Source organism: Hemicordylus capensis, chromosome 1 (assembly GCF_027244095.1).
Source record: "Hemicordylus capensis ecotype Gifberg chromosome 1, rHemCap1.1.pri, whole genome shotgun sequence".
NCBI classification, from domain to species: domain Eukaryota; kingdom Metazoa; phylum Chordata; class Lepidosauria; order Squamata; family Cordylidae; genus Hemicordylus; species Hemicordylus capensis.
In genome coordinates this window covers 179,783,461-179,806,979 of record NC_069657.1, presented here as the reverse complement: position 1 = coordinate 179,806,979, position 23,519 = coordinate 179,783,461, and the positions used below count along the sequence as shown (strand labels likewise).

The 23,519-nt window shown below is 39.9% G+C and overlaps 1 protein-coding gene and 1 long non-coding RNA gene across 4 annotated transcripts in view; one reads left to right on the top strand and one right to left on the bottom strand.

Moving 5' to 3' along the window:
- MBD5 (methyl-CpG binding domain protein 5) overlaps positions 1-23,519 on the bottom strand; it is a 203,680-nt gene that overhangs the window by 120,652 nt on the left and 59,509 nt on the right. For all 3 annotated transcript variants that reach the window (XM_053263424.1, XM_053263403.1, XM_053263414.1), the window contains exon 2: positions 2,325-2,425. The gene's annotated coding sequence lies outside the window, so the exon portion shown is untranslated. The remainder of the gene's footprint in view (positions 1-2,324; positions 2,426-23,519) is intronic.
- LOC128330501 (uncharacterized) lies at positions 13,282-17,104 on the top strand. Its single transcript, XR_008310127.1, has 3 exons — positions 13,282-13,410; positions 16,167-16,284; positions 17,034-17,104. It is a non-coding gene; the product is annotated as an uncharacterized LOC128330501 (long non-coding RNA).

Below are 23,519 nucleotides of genomic sequence, written 5' to 3'. Positions count from 1 at the left end.
TGTATGCTTTATTTACATTTCTATATGGCTTTTTTTTTTTGGTCAAGGCTACTCCATAAAGCTGTTATATAATATAACATCATGAAAGTGATAAAACAGTACAATAAGCATTTATATTAAAGGTGAAAGTTCCATTCATTTCCAAAGGATCTTCTCTGAAATAAGAGTGCAGGGAGGCAAATCTACATGTTACATTAAAAGCATATGTTGTCCCTATGCTTTTTTTTCACTGACAAATTGTACTATTTACTTAGGCATACTGTGTGCCATTTGAAAAACACATCCACTATTAAATCCTGTACAAGATTTGTTTCTCAAAAGAGGTTATGAACATTTGCCAATTTTTAAAGTATTATTAATCTGTTGACCTTCTTTCATCTAATACCTTGTTTTACCACAAGATGCATATACTTGTCTTCCCATTCAACCACTTCAGAATATTATCGGTCTCCAGTGTTTAGCATATACTAATCTTGCAGCACAAAACATTCAAGAAAATATTTCTTTGATTGCCTTGTCAACATATTTTGCATGCATCAACAGAGATCTGAGTTTAAGTCTATATTAAAATACTCTTAAGTATCAACTTCACGTTTAAACTTCCAGCCCAGTGGCCTATAAGTCCTAGAGGGCCTGCAGTGTGTGGAGAGGTATAATACATTTTCCTCTCAGGCTACAGTCCCGATGAAAACTGTTATAAAAACTGATATCTTTCTCAGGAGGAAAGCTCCCATTATACCAGTGGCACCTTCACTCCCAAGGACAATAGCAGATTTCGGGTGTGGGGAAATTCTTGTCAGGACAATGGTGTGTGAGGAAAAGGCTAAACATCCCCTTCTTGCATTCTGTGCCCCAGTCATTATGAACTCCCCCTAGAGCTGATACTGCATTTAAGTTTTTAAAAAGGAAAAAGAAACAAAAGTGTATTGCCAAATAATGTTTTTAATATGTACTTTGGCTTAGAATCCCACTTTGGAAATACAAAACCCAGCAGTTATCAGATTTGCATCCAGTACTTGTGCTTTTAGCTAGCTCAAGAGAAAGGTTAATTTGAACCCAGGTTTGGAATTCTGGCTCATGTATGTCTTAGCCCAGTCACAGAAATATAATCTCTGAGCATGAGCATAATGCCTTTCTTCCACCACTAGGTAAATTATAAGAGCTTATGGAATTAGAGAAATAGAATTTCTCTGATTATGGAATTAGAGAAAGGAGCTTGGGGAGTAGGGGATAAGATCAACAAGATAATGATCCAATACTGTGGCAGGCATCACTCCTCCTACCTAAATACACCAGCATACTCAGCTATAATATCCTGTCTCCCTTTTCATCCCCTAGAAATAACTTCATGCAATTATAATTAGAATAATTACTCACAATTCCAGATCCCATAAACATAAAATACATTCAAAAGATACCTGTCCCATAGATGTGTGAATTTTTAAAAAATTCAGAGGCTGTTAACCAATATGTTGATTCAGGCTTTGACAAGACCCTTTTGCATAAGTGAGCATGCTCAACCCTATTCCCCTCCCCCACTCCCACCAGAGCCCCTGGTGGCGCAGTGGTAAAACTGCCGCCCTGTAACCAGAAGGTTACAAGTTCAATCCTGACCAGGGGCTCAAGGTTGACTCAGCCTTCCATCCTTCCGAGGTCAGTAAAATGAGTACCCAGAATGTTGGGGGCAATATGCTAAATTATTGTAAACCGCTTAGAGAGCTCCGGCTATAGAGCGGTATATAAATGTAAGTGCTATTGCTATTGCTATTGCTATTGCTATTGCTACTGGAGTTTGAAAGAGAGACACACAGCAATGTGAAAACAAACAAAACCTCTGGTTAATGCAGTCTTGTATTAAGAATGAAGACTATTTAACTGCATTTTTTTCTTTTTGGCTTAAAATAGAGGCGGCTCCCCTGTACAGACCAGAGTTCTATCCCATCTCCATTCCCCACTCCCACAGCTAAAAAAGAAGTAGCTTTCCTCAACTCAGAAAGCTAGTATGACCAACTCATCATGACACCAACACAAAAATTACCATTTCTCAAATACAATACTGAAAAACCATTAATTGCAGAATTTGCCATATGTTGCAAGCAAATTGTTTATACAGTACAAGAGAAAGGCAATCCAAGACACAAATATGTGCAAAGGAAAAAAGTATTTTAAAACAAGATTATTTAAATTGTCACAGAAAGCCCATTACTAGCTATCTGCTATTATGATGTATATTTTTAGCCCCAATTTGATACAAGCAACTATAAGACTATATCTAGAACACACATTTTAATCAATATATGAATTTAAAAATTACTCTCTCTTACCTTTCCTGTGTAAAATCCCAGATTTTAAAAGTCTGTACTGTAAAAAGTATCATCTTCAGCAATTATTAATACATCCAGTAATATATTCTATCCATGGCAACCTGAAACACAGTTAAAAATTAAGTTGGTTACAATGCAATAAAATAAAACCACCATTCTTATGCACAGCTTTCTGTTGACATCGTTCAAGGTGACAAATGTTTACGAGCATGAATTCCCTTCGCTGAATGCAGAAGCCATATTACCTGTTTTTAAAAGACAGGAAATTTATAGATAGCTTCTAAGATACATATTGGAACCTAGTTCCTTACACAGTTAAATATTTTATTTTTATTCCTATTCTGAAAAGCTATTTAGAGCTGGAGATTTATTTTACACATAGTATATTCCATTTTAAAATATTTTAGAGCAAATCATGCTATGTAGTTTCAGATGAAACTAGCTTGACCCACACAGAGCATCTGCGCGCTAGTACTTGATATTGCTCAGTCTCATAAATTTCTTTAGACACACAGTTTTTGATCTCTTGATTTGCCGATACAATAGTTAATGAGTCAAATAATCTTACTTTTTAGAGACCTACATAAATTGGACCATGACTAAAAACTGGAGGACGTAGATGTCCTCAAACAACCCATGGGGCAATGAAGCCTGTCTTTTCAATTGACACCTGACATGACGCAACATCGCTCCCTGTACTCAAGCATGTGTGAAAAGAAAGAAGGTGAAGAAAGAAGGTGATTGATGTGGTGGCATTCGTGCACTCTGCTGCTCTCCTCCAGCCCCAGTATTCGTGGCGGGATACATTTTCATTGGTTGCGGATGTGCCACCGCCTGATTTAAAACTGTGAGGGAGGGACTTGCCATGTATCACCTAAGCCCTATCTATAGCTATAGATGGAACTGTATATACAAACCATTCACATGTTACATTCTCTTATGTGTTTAATAACCAAGATATACATTCAGCCCTCATTGCTGCTGAAGGTCACTTGTTTTCTCATTGTGCTCACCACTGCATTCATACTCAAATAGTAAAACAACAAAAATTAAGAACAATTGTAATTTAATTTTGATGGTCAGGATTTATACTGGTTAGTTACATTGTTGAAGGAATTAATAGTCGAAGAAGCTCTTGTTGCATTGTGAAGCACAATGCACGTTCTAAAGGAGAAAAAAAAGAAATAAATGAACACACTTTACAATTTCTTAGATCCAAACATCCACACACAATGTGCTGAATGCAAACCTGGGCTTTTATGTACCCCAGGGGCACTGCTATGCCTCCAAAGGATCTGGGGCCAGGCCCAGATTGTCAGCACCATAACATTTTTCAACGCCCTTTTTTGGTCTGCTGCTTCCTCAGTGTCAGCATCAGAACTAAACAGCGCACTACTGCCTGGCATGTGAAACATAAGAACATAGGAGGCTGCTTTATATCGAGTCAGACCATTTGGTCCATCTAGCTCAGTACTGTCTACACAGACTAGCAACGGCTTCTTCAAGGTTACAGGCAGGAGTCTTTCAGCTTTATCTTGGAGATGCCAGGGAGGGAACTTGGAAACTTCTACATGCAAGCATGCAGAAGCTCTTCCCAGAGTGGCTCCATTCCCTAAGGGGAATGTCTTACAGTGCTCACATGTATTCTCCAATTCAAATGCAAACCAGGGTGGACTCTGCTTAGCACAGGGGATAATTCATGCTTGCTATGACAAGACCAGCTCCACTCCCATAGTGTGCAACCGCCACCACTTCCCTGCTTGCTTTTCATATGCCTAGTGGCATAATTTTCAGCTACTCTGTTACCATCCTGGTGGCGGCGAGGCATCAGGCAAGGTGAGAGACGTTGAGGGCATCCCCCCAAACAGTGGGAGCCATGCCCCTATCCTACCCCCAGACACCACTGATGTACCACTTCCAACCACAGACAATTGTGCTCCCCAATAAGGTTTTTTTTAATCCAAGCAGTGACATAGTACGATTGGAGTGAGCCCTGAGACAGAACGTGAAGATGGGCCTCTAACCCCACTCTTCAAAGAGGCACAAGGAGGAGAGCAAAGAGCAAGCTATCACCCAGCCAGGGGCCCCCACTACCTCAGGGACCCAGGGACATGCCCCTCGCACCAAATTGCAGCTACACCCCCAAAGCCAACAGCTACAAGATTAACAGGCCCAGGAATCTGATGTGTCCATAACTCACACCATCATACTTCTAGTGCACTTAGTGCACAATAGGCAGCCTGCAGTGCACAACATTCAGTCTTGGAGAAAGAACAACAACAAATCTTACAGTCACAAATGAAGTTTAAAATGAAACCACGTCGCTCCTGGCTAGCTTATAGGAAGATAACATAAGATCCTACCATACACTGCATATGGGGCACCATCCTTCTTCAAATGGAGGTCCTCAAGATTTGCTTCTTAGCAATATGAACATCTGTCAACATTGACTTTTGTAAACAAAAATCTATTTTGGTATAACAAAAAATAAAATAAAATCACAAAGTAGATATGTACCTGAAGAGTGAACATTTCTCCAGTTACTAACATCTTAGCAACAGCAACAGGATTATTTGAATTATAGTAGATGATGCAAAAGTGAACATTTTGTGAAGATATCTCATTAAAAAGAAAAACATTTTCAATTCAGAGCTGCACTGAAAGTTGCAAGGGCCTAGAAACTAGGGATGTGCATGAACCTGTTCGGAGGCCCTTTTATGGGCTTCCGAACAGGTTCAAACACTGGGAGGTTCAACATTCAAGGGGGGGAGGGTCATTTTAAGGGAGAGGGAGGGTGCACTTACCCCTCCCTCCGCTGGTGCTTGGTATTTGCAAAGTCTTATGGAGCGGCAGAGTACGTCCTTGGTGCCCCATCTGCTCCCTGGCCGTAAGTAGATGACGCGCATGAGCGCACATGCCGCACTCACGTGTGAGCCCGTCTGATGTGCATGAAGGTGGCATGGACATGCGTGCCAGTTACTTCTAGTCAGGGAGCGGACGGGGTGGTAGGGAGGAACGCTGCCGCCCCATAGGACTTTGCAGATACTGAGCGCCGGCGGGGGGAAAGCGGGGGGGATGGGGGGTAAGTGCACCCTCCCATGACCTTAAAGTGTGACCCCCGCCATTGAACCACACCTGCCTGGTTCATTGCACATCCCTACTTGGAACTAGACAGGGCCTGGCTTTCTACTTTTAGATAGTTGCTAACAACTGTTCCTTCCTCTCCATATCCATTTCTCCATTACTGTCTTCTATATTATGTATCTGAAAGCCATAATCATGGCTATAGAACTGTGGGGGGTGGGGACCCCAAAATATACACAAATGTGGATACATTTATTAACCTGTAATATACCAAAATCCTGCTCACCACTAGGGATGTGCATGGAACCGCGGAGGCGTGGTCTGGCGTCGGCAGGCTCTCCCTTTAAGGGCGAGGGGGGTTGCACTTACCCCTCCCGCTGCTTTCCCCCCGCTGGCACTCTGTTTTTTTGAACCAATTTTGGGGCAGCATCATTCTTCCCTGCCGCCCCTGCCCCAGTAGTTTGTAGGAAATACTAGAAGAAACAAGTGTGCGCCCGCCGACACATGTCATGTATGCAACATGCACACGCAATGTGTGATGTACGCGGAGGGCACGCAGGGCAGCGGGCTCACACGTGCTTGTTACTTCCTGTATTTCCTGCAAATGATGGGGACAGGTGCAGCAGGGAGGAATGCTGCCTTCCCAAAATCGGTTAAAAAAACCCAGAGTGCTGACGGGGGAAAAGTGGTGGGAGGGATAAGTGCAACCCCCCACCCTTAAAGTGAGACCCCCCACCGGCACCAGACCGGGCCATGTTCGAACCGGTTCGGAGACCTCTATCATGGCATCCGGATCAGTTCGTGCACATCCCTACTCACGACATACAGTCCTTACAATACATCCCCAAATGTGTAGCAACTATAAATTTAAAGAGTATACTTTATCCTCTCTTTGAAGACATTGAGCCGGGTTTCAAGATCGGTGAGACTCGGTTTGGTGAGCTGAACAGGGAGAGTGGGCTAAGCCCGCTCTCCCAGCTCACGATCAGGGAGGGAGCCCTGGGCGGCCAGATTGGCCGCCCACATGATTGCCAGCTCTGTGATTAAGCTGGCAGGGGCTGCGGGGAGCGAGGGCCCGGAAGCTCCAGCATGCCCTGTGGAAGTGCGCAGGGCATGCTGACGAGACCTCCAGAGCCGGGAGGTGGCTTTTCGCCTTCCCTCCAGGGGTCTCCTCGTGAGTAGCTGCACCGCGGCTACTCACGATAAAAAAACTCGGGTTTGCTGAGTGCTTGCTCCGCAAACTCAGTTTTAGGGGAGGGGTATTTAGGCGGGTTAGCCACTTGGAGGCCACTGGGCTCGCTTGCGAGCCCGGTGGCTCCCACGATCAGCCAAAATCGGACTAGGCTCCCCTAGCCCGATTTTGGCTGATCGTGGGAACAGCCCCATTATTGAAGACACTGACCATTGCACAACCCCTGCAGAATGCTGTTAGATACCTTAGGTGAAGACCATAATGATAGAAAGAAAAAAAGGTATTTACTCTATGTTGCAGCATCAGAAATTTCTATTTATGCAACTTGTAATAATAGCTTACCAAAAAAACCCCAAAACCAAACACAAGACACCAAAACTCCTAGATTTTACCCTATAGCATAAAATAAAAGCAACAAGTGTTTGAGACAACTGGGTAAAGACTACTGAGACCAGAAAATTCATTAGAGTAGTTCAGCACTTCACACTGTTTAAGACTAAACTACTTGCACGAAGTGAAAAGCTAAGACTGCCTCAAGCAACAATAGTCTAGATATTATTTCGTTTAACACAGTTGTGTCATCTCACAAAACTGCCAGCTTTTTGGAGGAGACAAATTCTGAGTTAATGAGCTACAGACTAAGGAATTTACTTTCAAAATCAGCAAAACTTTATTGTTAAGTGTGATTGAGATTGTTATTCTCCTACATAAGTGTGGGTACATTTTATAATAATTTTTTTTAAATAACTGTGACAATTTTTTATTTATTAGTGTACAATAATTGTGTGCATACATGGTAGGAAGAGAGGCATGCAGATATTATGTTGAAAGAAGCGGTTTTTAAGTGTGCATTGTCATTCTAGAAGATGTGTCTTCGGTTGATTTGCCAGCAGTGATGCAAACCTTTGTCGATGTATTATTAACAGTTGTGATCCACACTATATCAGGACTAGGATGACTTCCCAGAATACTGTAGATTTTGTGTTTACAACTGATGAGAAGCTCCATTTATTGAGCTGAGGTAGTGATTCCTGGTAAGGGTTGACATCCTATGCTCAAATTTAGTCACTTAGCCCTTTAAAAAGCAATATACCATTTTTGTAAGGATTACTTTATAACCAATAATTCTTACCATCTCTACCTGCAATTCAGTGAACTGCTGAGAGATCTCATGAGAGTTAACTGTTGAATGAAGAGTTAGTAAAACTATTTGCATCTCTACAAACACTGGAGTATCTCATATGAAGAGGTGATTCTGTTTAACAAAACATTCCAAATACTTACAAAGCTTATAATTGTTCTAGAATGCAAAAAGTTGCCTCCTCTTTCTTTATGGAAATCCAAGTCTAGGACACACACAAACACACACACACACACACACACACACACACACACACACACACACACCCCTACCAATTTTTATATATTCTGAAAGATGAGAAGGTTTCTCCTGGACAAGAACAAAGGTCCATTTAGTCAAGATGGCCAACCAGTGGCTTACTGCCCTCACACCTGGAGGAAGCATATAGCTATCAAAACTAGCAATCATTAACAGACTTGTTCTCCATGAATTTGTCTTAATGGCTATCTAAGTTAATGACCATTGCCAATTAAAATAAAATAATTATTATGATTATAGTTATTATTTCTTTTCGATTTTCTGCGACTGTATACTTTTGACATTGAGTTTGTTCTTCCAGTAGCTCTACAGTCTCCAGCCTTGGTTGCTCAGCTGAAGATCCCGAGTCCTGTAACCCATTTTTCAACAAGTGCCCAGGGACTCTAGCACTCAACATGGCCCTTGTTGACCTGGGTGACGACCGATCCGGTATAGAATTTGTTTTTCTTGTTCTCACCATGGTTATGGGATTAGACACATTTAGTCTAGCTTCTCAGCAGAAGCCTGTCTGGTTTGGGTGACCATCCAGCATAGCCCTCTGGATTTTCGAATACAAACTGACAAGCATTTAGCGCACAATATGCTGGATCTGACAGTCATCAAGAAGAATCGGGTTCTGATAACTGATGTTGCAATCCCAGGGGATAGACGAGTCAATGAAAAACAATTGGAGAAAATAACTAAATACAAGGACCTTCAGATTGAAACTGAGTGGCTCTGGAAAAAGAAAACAATAGTGGTGCCAATAGTTGTTGGTGTCCTTGGTGCAGTACCAAAAGAACTTGAACACCATCTTGACACTTGGGCATCAATAAAATCACAACACATCAACTACAGAAGACCACACTACTCGGGACAGCACAGATACTACGAACCTATATTTAATTTTTCTTTTGTTATCCTAGACCCTTTGAAACGGCCCGATAATTAAAGTACCAAATCCAGTCAATAACATCTGGTAGACCATGTATAAACAGCATAATAAATAAAATAACAACAACAACAACTTGATTTGTTAGTCACCCCATAACAAATTGTTCTCTGGCTGACATAGCATTAAAACATCAAATAAAAACACATAACACACTAAATCACAACAGACCAAAGGGAGGGGAAATACAAAATAAAGAGAAATTTAAAACTTTTAAAAAATCAAATTTAAAGGGCCTGAATGAACAAAAAGGCCTAAAAGAACAAAGTGAAGAAACCAGGTGAACCTCACAGGGGAGGCTATTCCATAAACAGGGTGCAATCACCAAAAAGGCCTTCTCCTTAGCGGCCAGCTGTCTCACCTCATTTAGCAGGGGCACTCAGAGCAGAGCCCCCGAAGATCTTAAGGTCCGGGTCAGGACATATGGGGCAAGGAGCTCTCTCCGGTAACCTAAGCGTAAGCCATTTAGGGCTTTAAGGATTAAAACTAGCACTCTGAGTTTGGCCCAGAAGTGGGCTGGGGGCCAGTGCAGCCGAAGAAGCACCAGCATAATATGATCAAGAAGTCCAGGCACAGTTAATCATCTTGCAGCCCTATTTTATACCAGCTGCAGTCTTGGGCCCGTTTTCAAAGGCAATCCCACATACAAGCAGTAATCTAAGCAAGAGGTTACCAGATAATGGGCAACTGTGGCCAAGCTATCTCTATTCAGGTAAGATTGCAGTTGGTGTATCAACTGAAGTCGATAGTTAATAAAAGTAATATATACATTATGCACTGTATGAAGTAACTGTGAAGTCTATGTGAAGACTGTGTGTCTTAGATCATCTGTACCTTTGTATTTTAATTATGCATTGTTTTTATTATATTGTAAAATGATTTGAGATTATTTTAATGAAAAGCAGTCTATAAACTGAACAATAAACAAAGTAGTGCTTTGTTTTGAAACATGTCTATGCATTACTTAGGAGAATTTAAAATCTACTGGATTGTTTCTGCCAAATTGAAATTATCTGCCAAATATTTTGAGACTCATTTAAAAAGCAACTTATTATGCATGTTCATTAAAAAGGTTATTATTATTATTACATTTATATCCCGCTCTTCCTCCAAGGAGCCCAGAGCGGTGTACTACATACTTGAGTTTCTCTTTCACAACAACCCTGTGAAGTAGGTTAGGCTGAGAGAGAAGTGACTGGCCCAGAGTCACCCAGCTAGTTTCATGGCTGAATAGGGATTTGAATTCGGGTCTCCCCAGTCCTAGTCCAGCACTCTAACCACTACACCATGCTGGCTGTATCAAAAGCCCCAATTATTAGAGCCACAAACAATTAACTGGTAAGCTAAATGGTAATTTTTTTAATGTGAAAGGTTACTTCCCACAACCCTCACAGAATTATAAGTTTAGCTGAAAATCTTTCAGAAGCTCCTGCATACAGCATTTGATATCTGGTGCAAAATCTTAGGCTATTGTAGCCTTCCTTTCCCCTTCCCACAATGATCTCTAAAGTTCAGGGGATGAGCTTGGATGCCCTGAATGATTAGGTGCTCTTCATGTCTTCCAGTAACTTCCTCTTAACTTTGTCATCACCTGCACATATCTTCTGTTTGTCAACAACAGATACTGCTTGCATCCACACTTTTAAAAGAGAAGGGTGTGTGTGTGTTTGGAATCAGTTTATGACTGTCAACCTCTTATTAGACAATCCTGAAAATAAATCTAAAGTTCCCTAGAGTTACAGCAACACCTTGTACACAACAAAGTCCTAGTCACAAAGACACTGGGGTTATCTTTTGTAAATCATTCAAGGAACAAGGTCTAATTCCCTGCTAATGAGCAAGAGGCACCTTTTCAAAGTGATGATTATCTTTATTGAGCAGGGGGAGAGCAACTGGCCCTATCCAGCACCAGCACAGCATCTCTCAAGTGGCTGTTGCTGGTGTCTATCTGATGTTTCTTTTTAGATTGTGAGCCCTTTGGGGACAGGGAGACATCTTTATTTTTTAATTCTTATTTCTCTATGTAAACCGCTTTGGGGACTTTTGGCAAAAAGTGGTATATAAATATCCATAGTAGTAGTACAATAGTAGTAATACAGCAACTGATAAGTTTATTCAGCTTACATACTTTAGATATCTGTTGAATTCTAAACATCCATATGCAGAGCTTCTCTACAAAGCTGTCACTGAATACCATATTGCAGTAGCAGAATGAGACAACTGCATGTCCCTGTCTTTGAAGAACACTTGTAAACGCAGCCCTTGGCAGGCTGGCGGACCACAGGACAGGAACTAGGTTGTGCTTGTCTGCAATTAGTGGATTTGGAGGCCAACTGCCATGGGACTGCATGTCACCATAACCTGAGGGCCCCAGAGAGGAATGATAAATAAAAGGTTTCAGTAAGTTTAAAGCACACCCACTCTCCATGCCTGAAAGCAGCAAGAGATCACTTCACCTGTCACTTACATCCTCTAGACATGACCCTGTTGATAATAAATTATTGTTCCTCTGGGCATGGACCACAGGGACTGGTTCAGAGACATGCTGTATGCAAAATGCTTAATCAGTTTAATCCTTGCTCAGCTGCACAGAGTACATCACTGATTACACCATTCACAAGAAGAGGGAAATTCTCTCCTTGGGGCAAATTAGGCAGCTCTTATGCCTGTATTTATATGCCCCCTTTCTTTTGTGAACCATGGTGGATATTACTCAGTTGGGATGCACCAGATGGAGCATGGACAGGCCCTGAGGCATGAGTGTTGCAACTGAATGTTTTGTTGTGTATTGTGCTTGGCACAGCATGCAGGAAAGTATGGCCAACATACTGCCTTAAAGTCCCCCTTGCTTCAATACCATTATATTGGTGTATTTATTTTTTAACAACATTTTAAAAACAATATTTTATTAAAAGCCAACATAGATAACTCTTCCATAGGTATCTGAATATAATAGTCCATAATAATTAACTTAAAGAGAAAATAAGCCTATTTAGAGGTGATTGAGTAATCAGGACTGATCAACTTCTATTGACTTCAGTTACTTTAACACCAAAGTGATGTAATTCATTTATGTCTTAGTAATTCGTCTTAGTAGCAACACCACCTAAATAAGTGAAATAATTTAAAAGTAAAGGAATTTGTGAAGTTTTCAGTCTTCACCATTTATTGGTGTTTTAAGGCCATGCACAGTTGTAAGAAATCAATTTTATTACCCCTTTCATTTAGCATTTCATTTTGTACTTTGTACTGAATATTAAGAGTTCTACATGTCTTGATTTTTTCCTCACATACCATATGGCAATCTTTGCAACAACTAGAGCAATTGGTCACCTGGCTGTACTTAAGCATGGCAAAATTTTGTCAAATATTTGAGTAACACTAGGGAATACATGTGTACTTGTGAATCTGCACACTCCTTCCTGTTCTCACAAAATAATTAAGAATATACTTATATATCGCAAAGCAGTTTACATGGCAAAAAGGACGGCTCCCTGTCCCAAAGAGGCTCAAATCTACAAAGAAGCACAAGGGAGAATGCAGAAACAGACACTGGGAGGATACTATGCTAAGTTGAATAGGGACATGTGTTATCCCGCTGCTAGGATAGCGACACTTGCCTCTTTGCTCCACCAGGAGGGATTACTTCCTCACCAGGAATTAGTTACAGTGTTTCCTAGTTCAAGAAAACCACAGTTCACTGATATATCTAAACCAGCAAGCTATCGTTTATATGTCCCCAACAAATCAGAACTGGAAAACAGCTTCAAACTGTGGTTTACAATTCTGATTTGGAGGAGGGTACAGATCACAAAACCAATGTCCCAATCCTCCAAACCATGGAAATATTACATTTGAAGAAGCAGAATGGATGTGAATAGACTAATACTGTTGACTACCTTGTATTATATAATTTGGAAGACAGCCGTGCCTTAGGGAGTATGACATATAGGTTAAGGAAAACTACTTGAACTAGAAATTGAATATACAAGTGCTTTTCTGAAGCCGTTTGAACTGGAAATAAGTAAGACAAAAAACTCAAGAGTTTGTTTTTCTTCATCTTTTCTTATATTGAACAGTAGTTTGATCATATCTGCCCCACACAGCCTAATTCAAGCTCAATACAGTAGTTGATGGCTTAGTCATTGAGAAGACGAGAGTTTATAGGCTTGATCTGAAGCTGCACTACAATGCAGTATGTCCAGTGAAGAGGCATAGAATTAACATTTTAGAAGGCCAGAAAGGAACATTCCAGAATGTGCGGTAATCATAAAGGAACAACGTGTAACTGCAGTTCCCAGTTCAAGCTCATTTACTACTCGGTGTACATTTTCTTAAATTATTAAACCTTGCTGTATCATCCAAGAGTTAGTTCAAACAACCTTTTAATTAGTAGGATTTAAACTTCAAATATTCATTTTATAGAATATTGACCATAATAGTAAATTTGAATTTCAGAAAGATCTCCTGCTCCTCTTGGGTATGATGCTATTTTGGAATTATTAATCTGGTTATTGAATGTTAAAAATCTACTGAGAGTAACAGTCAAAATATAATGATATTATTATTTTCTTCTAAAGAACTACATAAATATTTAAATTTTAACTAAGCATATTTCAGTGTAAAAAGTAGTATATTCAGCTAATTTCAGTGGCAGGATTGTGTATGCAAAATTTGGTATGTACAGATCATGGGGAAGTATGACTTTATTTCAGAAAACTAAACACATTCTCAAATTACACAATAGATTATATTTATTCTGAAGAATTGTTCAGATTAATTTTTATCAAAAAAATTTGAAATGATTATTTGGTAATTTTATTTAGTACTAAAGCTGATACATACTTGTGAACTCATTAGGAGGTGAACCAGCTACAGTTCAATTAATCATGGATAGATGGAGGATATTTTTGTCATGATGTTCTAGGAAAGCCACCATCATCACCAAACAAGCTTTTAGGCTTGCTACTATTTGTTTATTCTGGCTAGTTTTCTTCAGCAACCAACCAACAAGAAACAGGAACATGTATTTTTGAATTATTAACTGTTTTCATTATAAATGTAAGGTGTTCTTAAAAAAAAATCAATAGGCAATTTTAGCCAAGTCAAAATGATAAACTTAAAATTTTGGGTGGCAACTCAGTCTTATTCACCTTTGTCTACCTGTTTGTTTATTCATCTGCAAAAGACAAACTTTGTCTTGTTATCTCTCAAGTCTCATCCCTCATCGCCATATGTCTGTAGACAAGTATGTCTACAGAATATAATTAGAAGTTATTATTACTATTCATGAAGATATATTTTATCTAGGTTCTTTTTCTACAAATTGTTTTAAGAAGAAAATAAAATCCAATTTAAATTTAAAAATCCGTTTAAGTATTTTATTTTATTTTTTTTAAAGACACTTTTTTTTTAATCAAACCTGCCCACTTTTTTTCTAAACTAAGAAGGCCCAAACATTGTAATCTTTTTCTCATAGGTGATTCACTCCAGCCCCCTGATCATTTTGTCTGCCCTTCTCTGCACTTTTTCCAGCTCTATGATATATTTTTAAAGGTGCAGATACCAGAACTGTACACAGTATTCCAGGTGTGGTCACACCATAGACTTACATAAGGGTATTACTACAGCAACAGTTTTATTTTCAGTCCCGTTCCCAATGATCCCTAGCATGAAATTAGTCTTCTTTACAGCCACCACGCACAGGATCGACATTTTCAGTGAACTGTCTACCATGACTCCAAGATTTTTATTTTATTTTTATTTATTTATTTACCGCCTGACTCCAGAGGTTCCAGGCAATTCACCAAAACCAAAACCAAACAAGAACAGCAATTAAAACAAGAATTAGAAATCTAACATATTCAAAAATTACAGCAATTTTAAAAATCTAAACAACAATTTATTGTAAATGTTTGCTGGTAAATGACCAAATAAACTTCTCTCTCTCTCTAAACAAAAATTAAAACGTTAACACTCAGAAATTACTAAAAGCCTGGCTTAAAAAATGTGTCTTAAGGGCTATTTTGAAGGCTGGTAAATCTGTTAAACTACAAGTGCCTATAGGAAATGCATTCCACAGCCCAAAGATCATTTTCCTGGTCAGTCATTGTCACTCAAACCCCATCAACATATGACATTTTTAGCCCTAATGTGAATCAGTTAACACATTGAACTGCATGCCATTTTCCATTCACTTAGGTAGGAGAGATCATTTTGGGCAATCTTTTTTTGTTCTTACCACCCTGAGTAATTTGGTGTCATCAGCAAACCTGGCCACTTCACTGCTCACCCCTAATTCCAGATCATTAATGAATAATTTTTTTAAAAGTTACATACACTGGTCCCAGTACAGACAGGGGTGGATTAATCTTTTTGCTGCCTGTAGGCAAAAAAGATTTGCCTCCCCGGCTTGGGGGGGGGGCGGTTGGGGGGGCAGATGCGGGAAAGTTAAATCTGTTCAAAGAACTTTTTCCAACTGCTGCTGCACAGTGGGGATGGTAGCAGAGATGGGGATGGCTGGTGGGGTGCGGGCACTTAGGGAGGTGAGGATCCTGAGGCAGGGAAAGTGGCAAGAACTCCTGCCCTGAGCCTGCCTGCCCCTCAAATGAAAGGCTGGGCCATTTCCGGGCTCTCTCTGCGTGTGCAGAGGCCTGAAATGGGCTGAAAAAGACCCGACCTCTCATTTGGTGGCAGGCGGGCCCAGAGAAGGAGCTTTTGCTGCTGTCTCTGCTGCCACCCTCCCCGCAATTTGCCACCTCTCTTAATTTGCCGCCGTAGGCAAGTGGCTATCTTGCCTATGCTTTAATCTGCCCCTGAATACACAGCCCTGGGGGGAACCACACTTTGCTGATCTCTCTACTGAGACAACTGTCCATGTATTCCTACACACGCTTTCTGTTCTTTAACCAGTTACCATTCCATTGGACGACCTATCTTCTTATCCCATGGCCAGGACCCTTTGGTGAGGGACTTTGTCAAAAGCTTTTTCTAAGTCCAAGTATACAATACTTTATCTACTGGATCACTGCTATCTATATGCTTGTTGACACTTTCAAAAAATTATAGGAAGCAAGTGAGACAGATCTTACACTTACAGAAGCCATCAATGCAGAGTAATAAGTAGTGTCATACTTGGCCTGGGGAGATCTGGGTTTTAGCTCTGCATGTTGGGTGATTTTTGGCTAGTCATTCTCTCTCTTTCTCTGGCTAACCTATTTCACTTGGTTGTTGCAGCCTCAAAAGCAGATATTTGATAAGTGGACCTTTTATATTGGATCAAGAGAAAGAAATACTCCAACCGATTTATAGAATGAAAGATTTTTATTTTTGAACTTCTGGACATTACATAATTGTATGTATGATTTCACTACACTGTACAGAATTTATTCAAATGACCATTACTCTTTACCTGAAATTTTATAAAGGATATACAGGGGCAGGGGAAATACCCCTAAAGTAGATGTTTGTATGACATGTAGCTTGGTGCAGAAAGGGTAGCATAAAAATATGAAAAAAACCATATATTCGTCAAAATAAGAGCTATCTATATACGTTCCCTTTGTCTCCACCTGGAATAAGGTCTAGGTGTATTTAAGAGACTGCCTTCTTTATCATGAACCTGCCGCCTATTAAGATCATCTGTTGAGGTCTAGTTATGGTTGCCACAAACTCATCTGGAGGAGACTCAGGGCCAGGCCTTTTCTGTGGCTGTCCCAGGGCTTTGGAATGCACTTCCTGTCAAAATAATAGCTTCTCCATTTCTGATTGTGTTTTTAAAAGTCCTTAACATCTGTTTTCTCAGGCTTTTAATTAAAATTAATTTTAAAATGTTTGTTTTTATTCTGTAAAATTATTTTGCTTCATTCTGAATTGTTTATGTTCTGTGCAAGTGTTAATTTTTTTTTTAATTTTTATATTGTAATTTGGATTATATACAAAGCCTAGAGATTTATATAACAGGCGATATAGAAATGATAAATAAATAAGCAAACAAACATTGGCTCTACCATATTCCAGTCAGAGTTGCTATTGTTCTTTGTAACATTACATGACTAATTATCTTATTTGTAAAAATAAAGAAATGCCTCATTGCTTTCACAGACTCAAGAAGCAAACCATTACAAAAAGACAAAGATGGCAAGATCAGTCACAATAAATAGACATGTACATGAGACTCTACCCCTCCCATCTTTCTTATTTTCATCTGCTAAAAGGAATTCATCAATCCGCCAAAAGTGAAACCATTTTTGGCATTTCTAATTCCACATATTTCTGGGCCATTCATGGCTTAATAACCATAGATGAATGGATTGTGTTCTGTTTTCATTAGAAAAATGTAAATTCCTTCTCAAATGGCTAATTAACTGCCTGAGTTTCTACAAAATCTTCTGTATGGCTTTGAATGAATATGAGGGTATTATACTGCATTCTCTGTCATTGGTTGCGTACCATGCAGTGACGACTATAACACTGCATCTAATTTATAACATTTTAATTATATTGACCATAGGAAGCATCACCTCAGGCCTTACTACCAATATAAAACTGGACACAAAAAGTTTATTTTGTATGTTCCAAAACAAGTGACAAGGTTTGTTTGTTTTTTAACATAATCATAAACAATGCAGCTGATACAGTTGAAGGCAATGGCAATAGTGTCATTAAATTTATTACTGCTAAATAAAAGAAAAAGGTTGAAGCCACTCAACCTAATGTATTTTTCTCTAAATGATAAAGCTTAAGAACTGTGAAATTGAAACAGAACTCTTTCTAGTTTTCATACACTACACCAGAGATACACACAGACACACCCACCCAATACTGTCTCTTCAACACAAGGCCCATCTGTGAAGAACTGGCAACAGGCTTTTCCTATGCTCCTCAGATGGGGGCAGTGGTGTTACCAGGAGGAGCAACAGGTGTGTCTATACAGCACTGCAGGGGATGTGGACAGAGATCTTTCATGTTGCTGATCCTGGAGATAAGTCATGAGCTGACAAGTCACTGTTGCATGTCTGTAGCCTGGAAAGTGTAAGGCCTACGCTTACGGCCACCAACACTGCAGACTAACAATGCATACAAGATTGAGCAAGGATGGGCCTGGCAGTGTTTTTGAGCGCTTCTGATTGGTGGGCCCCGACAGCAGCTCAGCTATGCTGACCTCTGCCTCTGGCCTTGAATTGAAATTTCAGCAGTAGGTTTCTCGACAGACGGATACACAAATGTGTTGCCAAAATAAATATGAAGTTGTAGAAGTAACCTGAAGAAACACTGTAATTAAAAATGGCCACCTATTCCGGCATCAGAAATGTTTCATCTGGATAATCTGACCCTAGCTCTTCCCATTTTTCAAATGAAGCCCTGCCCATGCAACAGTGTGACATCATGCCCCATTATATGGGCAGAAGTACAAGGAATTTTTTTTTTAAACCTGGACTCAGCAGCAAGTCTTTGCCAATAAGCACAGCATCACAAATAAAGCTTGATGGAAGATGTAGAGGGAGTGAAGCTGATCTGGCATGTGTCCTCCGCTCCATCTAAATAAGTTATTGGTCTACTATGTTTTTGCTGGCTAGAGAAACTGAAAATGAGAAAAAGAAGCATCTTCTGCAACTCTTGATCAAAGGCTCACACAACCTGTACTAGAGAATGTTCAGACATTGCTCCTCAGTTTCCATACTAGAGAGGTACAACTCCCAGAAGAGCTGTGCCAAGTGATTTTTCTGCACCCATAGACCAGCTCTTATTCTTCCTGTTTGGAAGACCAAGTTCTTCAGAGATGCTCAAGGCCACCAAGTTTGAGTGTAGCTGAACTGGGACTTGGTCCCAGCGTGGTGTAGTGGTTAGAGTGCTGGACTAGGACCGGGGAGACCCAAGTTCAAATCCCTATTCAGCCATGAAACTAGCTGGGTGACTCTGGGCCAGTCACTTCTCTCTCAGCCTAACCTACTTCACAGGGTTGTTGTGAAAGAGAAACTCAAGTATGTAGTACACCGCTCTGGGCTCCTTGGAGGAAGAGCGGGATATAAATGTAAAAATAACAATAACAATAACTTGGCATCTAGCATGTTCAACATACAATATGTATTAGAATACTCTATTAACACTTATATCTATTTAACAGTTTCCCAGACTTATTTTGTTCAATGGAGGCTAAGGTTAACTGAAATCTGTCATCACTATCAGCAACAAGAAAGTCAATTTTGACTGAGACACTGGACTTGGCTTAAAAAAAAAAAAAGAGTTTTACAGTAGCTGCACTATTTCAGTGTAACTGACTTCTAGCCCTCTGGATAGTTATTAATAAGTATTCAGTGATACTACAGTTATAGTTTCAAATTACCACTAATTTTCTCCTCAGAAAAGTGGACAGAGATCAAGAACCACATTGCCCATCACAGGCTGGTTCATATTCTTCCAAATGACTGACTGTGTAACAAATACAATAGAATCATTTGTGTATAGCAGAATCTAAGAAGCATTTCTAGAATTTCAGTGCAATATATGAATGTGATGAAGTCAACCTTAAGTGAGCAATCTCATCTCACCAATAGTTCACCTTGGCCCTTCACCTTGGACTTTCATAAGCTGCATATATAAATTTAAAATGGTATAAAATGACTAAAGTTGGTGTCATTCTCTGGAGAAATACTTGAAGAATCAATGATTCATGGATGTTTAAACCATGCCTTTGCCTTGGTATTGGCCAAGAAGCCGAGATGTCTAACAAAAATGCAGCATTCACTGATTACAAAAATAAGTTTTAGAACATAATACTTTATGAACATTAGTAAAATACAGATAACAAAAATAAGTCTTAGAACATAAGAACATCCCTGCTGGATCAGGCACAAGGCCCATCTAGTCCAGTATACTGTTTCACACAGTGGCCCACCAGATGCCTCTGTGGAGCCCACAGGCAAGAGGTATGCGCATGCCCTCTCTCCTGCTGTTGCTCCCCTGCAACTGGTATTGAGAGGCATCGTGCCTCTGAGGCTGGAGATGGCCCACAGCCACCAGACTAGTAGCCATTGATAGACCTGTCCTCCATGAATCTGTCTAAGCCCCTTTTAAAGCCATCCAAGCTGGTGGCCATCACCATATCCCATAGCAAGGAATTCCATAGATTAATTATGCACTGTGTGAAAAAGTACTTCATCTTGTCGGTTTCCCAACCTTTAGTTTCATGGGGTGTCCTCTGTTTCTTGTGTTGTGAGAGAGGTAGAAAAACTTCTCTCTGTCTACCCTCTCCACTCCATGCATAATTTTACACACTTTGATCATGTCTCCCCTTACTTGCCCCTTTTCCAAGATAAAGAGCCCTAGATGTTGTAGCCTAGCCTCATAAGGAAGGTGCTCCTGGCCCCTGATCATTTTGGTTGCCCTCTTCTGCACCTTTTCCAGTTCTACAATATCCGTCTTAAGATACGGTGACCAAAGCTGTACGCGCTACCCCAGATGTGGCTGCATCATAGACTTGTATAAGAACATTATAATATTTGCATTTTTTATTTTCAATCCCCTTCCTAATTATTCCTAGCATGGAATTAGCTTTTTTCACAGCTGCTGTGTCCTGAGACGTCACTTTCAATTAGCTGTCCACCACGACTCTCCTGGTCAGTCACCGACAGCTCAGATCCCATATGTGAAGTTGGTGGTTTTTGCCCCAATGTGCATCACTTTACACTTGCTTAGATTGAACTGCATTTGCCATTTTGCCACCCAGTCACCCAGTCTGGAGAGATCTTTTTGGAGTTCGTTACAATCCATTGTGGATCTAATTATCCTAAATAGTTTACTGTCATCTGCAAATTTGGCCACTTTGCTTGTCACCCAACTTCTAGATCGTTTATGAACAAGTTAAAGAGTACTGGTGCCAGTACTGATCCCTGGGGGACCCCACTTACTAACTACCTCAATTGTGAAAACTGTCCATTTATTCCTACTCTCTGTTTCCTGTCATTCAACCAGTTACTGATCCACACATGAATCCCCTTATTCCATGACTGCTAAGTTTACTCAAGAGCCTTTGGTTGGGGAACCTTATCAAAAGCTTTTTGGAAGTACAAGTATACTATGTCAACTGGATCACCTTTATCCACATGCCTGTTGACACTCTGAGAGAACTCCAAAAGTTTAGTGAGGCAAGTCTTTTCCTTGCAGAAGCCATGCTGGTTCTCCTTCAGCAAGGCCTTTTCTTCCATATGCTTCACAATTTTGTCCTTAAGCAGGCTTTCCATCAGTTTACCCAACACCGAAGTTAAGCTGAGCAGCCTGTAATTTCCCGGAACCCCCTGGATCCTTTCTTGAAAATTGGAGTCACATTGGCTACTTTCCAGTCCTCTGGTACAGAGCCTGATTGTAGGGACAAGTTATATATGGTTTTAAATAAGTGGTAGCAAACATGAATTGCTCCCTTTGCTAAGAAGGGTTCACCCTGATTTATACTTGAATGGGAGACTACATGTGAGCACTGTAAGAGATATGGCTGATCTGGGAAGAGCAGAATGTCCCAAGGTCCCTCCCTGGCATCTCCAAGAAGGGTTGGGAGGTACTCTTGCCTGTAACCTTGGAGAAGCTGCTGCTAGTCTGGATGGATCAATGATCCTCCTTGGTACAAGGCAGCTTCTTATGTTCCTATATAGTGGATTCAAAAAAGGGCACTTAAAGCTTTGTTTTTCTCTAATTAGGAAGTTTTAAAAACATGAATAAGGAGGGGTGAGTGCTGATTAGTCCTGATTCAGTTATAAGATTGCATAAAGGTTATCTAAAACACCAATCACTGGAAATAAAAATCCAAATCATTGTACAACAAACCACTGTAAACAAAGACAGTTTTCATGATATAACTTGCCACAATACTTGCACTCATTATAGCTTTTAACTTCTTTCCAAAATACATGGAAACAGAATCATTCTTTCACAGTAGTGGAATCAGCTTCCAAATTTGGCTTGAGCTTGTTCCATGCACAAGCCAACAGAAGTGATCAGAGTTCCATATTTGACCGCCAGGCACAAGACCATTGCTAGCAGCCTGTGCTAAACCACCTTAGGCCTACTGGTTAGTATACTTTATTTGTGTGGCATAGTAGCTTCTGTCGCGATTATGTATTTATTGAGTGGTTTTGTATATTTCTCACATATAAAGTTGATAAATCCATTATTGTAAGATTGAATGGACACTAAAAGGTGGCAGCTGTATATGCAAGCTCGTTGCCTATTAACTCAGACAAGTAAAGGTACTTGATCTGCACCCTGCCTGTATGAACGTTTTTTGGGAACAAATTTTTTTGGGTTTCTCAGTAGATCCTGAGAGTATAAATACTAGACTTGTGCAATTAAGCTTTGAAGGGTCAAAGCCAAATAATATGCATATGGCCCCTAATCCCACATGGAGACAGCCATTCCCTCTATGGACGTCCATGCAGAATGGTCCAGGAAAGACCCTTAAAGGGACCTAGAGCTGCAGGATGTCTGGGAAGGTGCGTGGGAAGGTGCACACAAAACACTGGGAAGTCCAGTCCTTTGAAGCTGAATAACTGTACAGGTGTAACATTTATACTCCCAGGAATTATTATGAACTGACAAGTGTCAGAAGTTACCAACTCACCCAAAATAAGCACATATCTAGTACTAATCCAGCTACCATTTTTTTCTTTCTATCTATCTATCTATCTATCTATCTATCTATCTATCTATCTATCTATCTATCTATCTATCTAATTTTTAACTCATCTATCATGAAAGCTGTGTGAACTACTGCACCACAACCATTTTCCTTGTGCAGCATCTCAAAGTTAATGTGTGTTTTTATTTTATTAAATGTTGAATTAATGTTAGTAAGTGGATATTTCTGTCTCAGGAACAACATGCTTTTCTTTCCATTAAATATTTATCTTTATGGTTAGCAAGCAAGATTACAATCTGATTATTTTGTTGTTTTTGTTAATTTGATTTCTATACCGCCCTTCCAAAAATGGCTCAGGGGGGTTTACACAGAGAAATAATAAATAAATAAGATCAATCCCTGTCTCCAAAGGGCTCACAATCTAAAAAGAAACATAAGATAGACACCCAGCAACAGTCACTGGAGGTACTGTGCTGGGGGTGGATAAGGCCAGTTACTCTCCGCCTACTAAATAAAGAGAATCACCACCTTAAAAGGTGCCTCTTTACCAAGTTAGCATGTTTGCTTTTCTTCATATTAAATTAAAACATGTAGAGAAAAATGAAAGAGTGTGAAACTTTGGACACAGTGTAGTTTTAAAAAAGGTGTGTGTGTGGGGGGGGATAGCTATTTCCCAAGATTGTGCACTGGGCTGAATTTACATAAAATTGCACTAAATGGAAAGGGATGTCCAAAAATGCTAAATTTCCCACATTCTATATTCTTTTCACTATGTTATCTAGATTAAATTTCTGTCACTTCCAATATTAAATGTCTGAAAATCAGACAACAAAGCCAAATGGGAAAGAATTCCAAAATCAAAATGATTTTGTTTCATACTGCCACCCATCCTCTTAGTGTACTTATAAAATATCCTGCACTGAGACTATCTGCGTAAGCAGCCTTCTTGTCAGCATTTC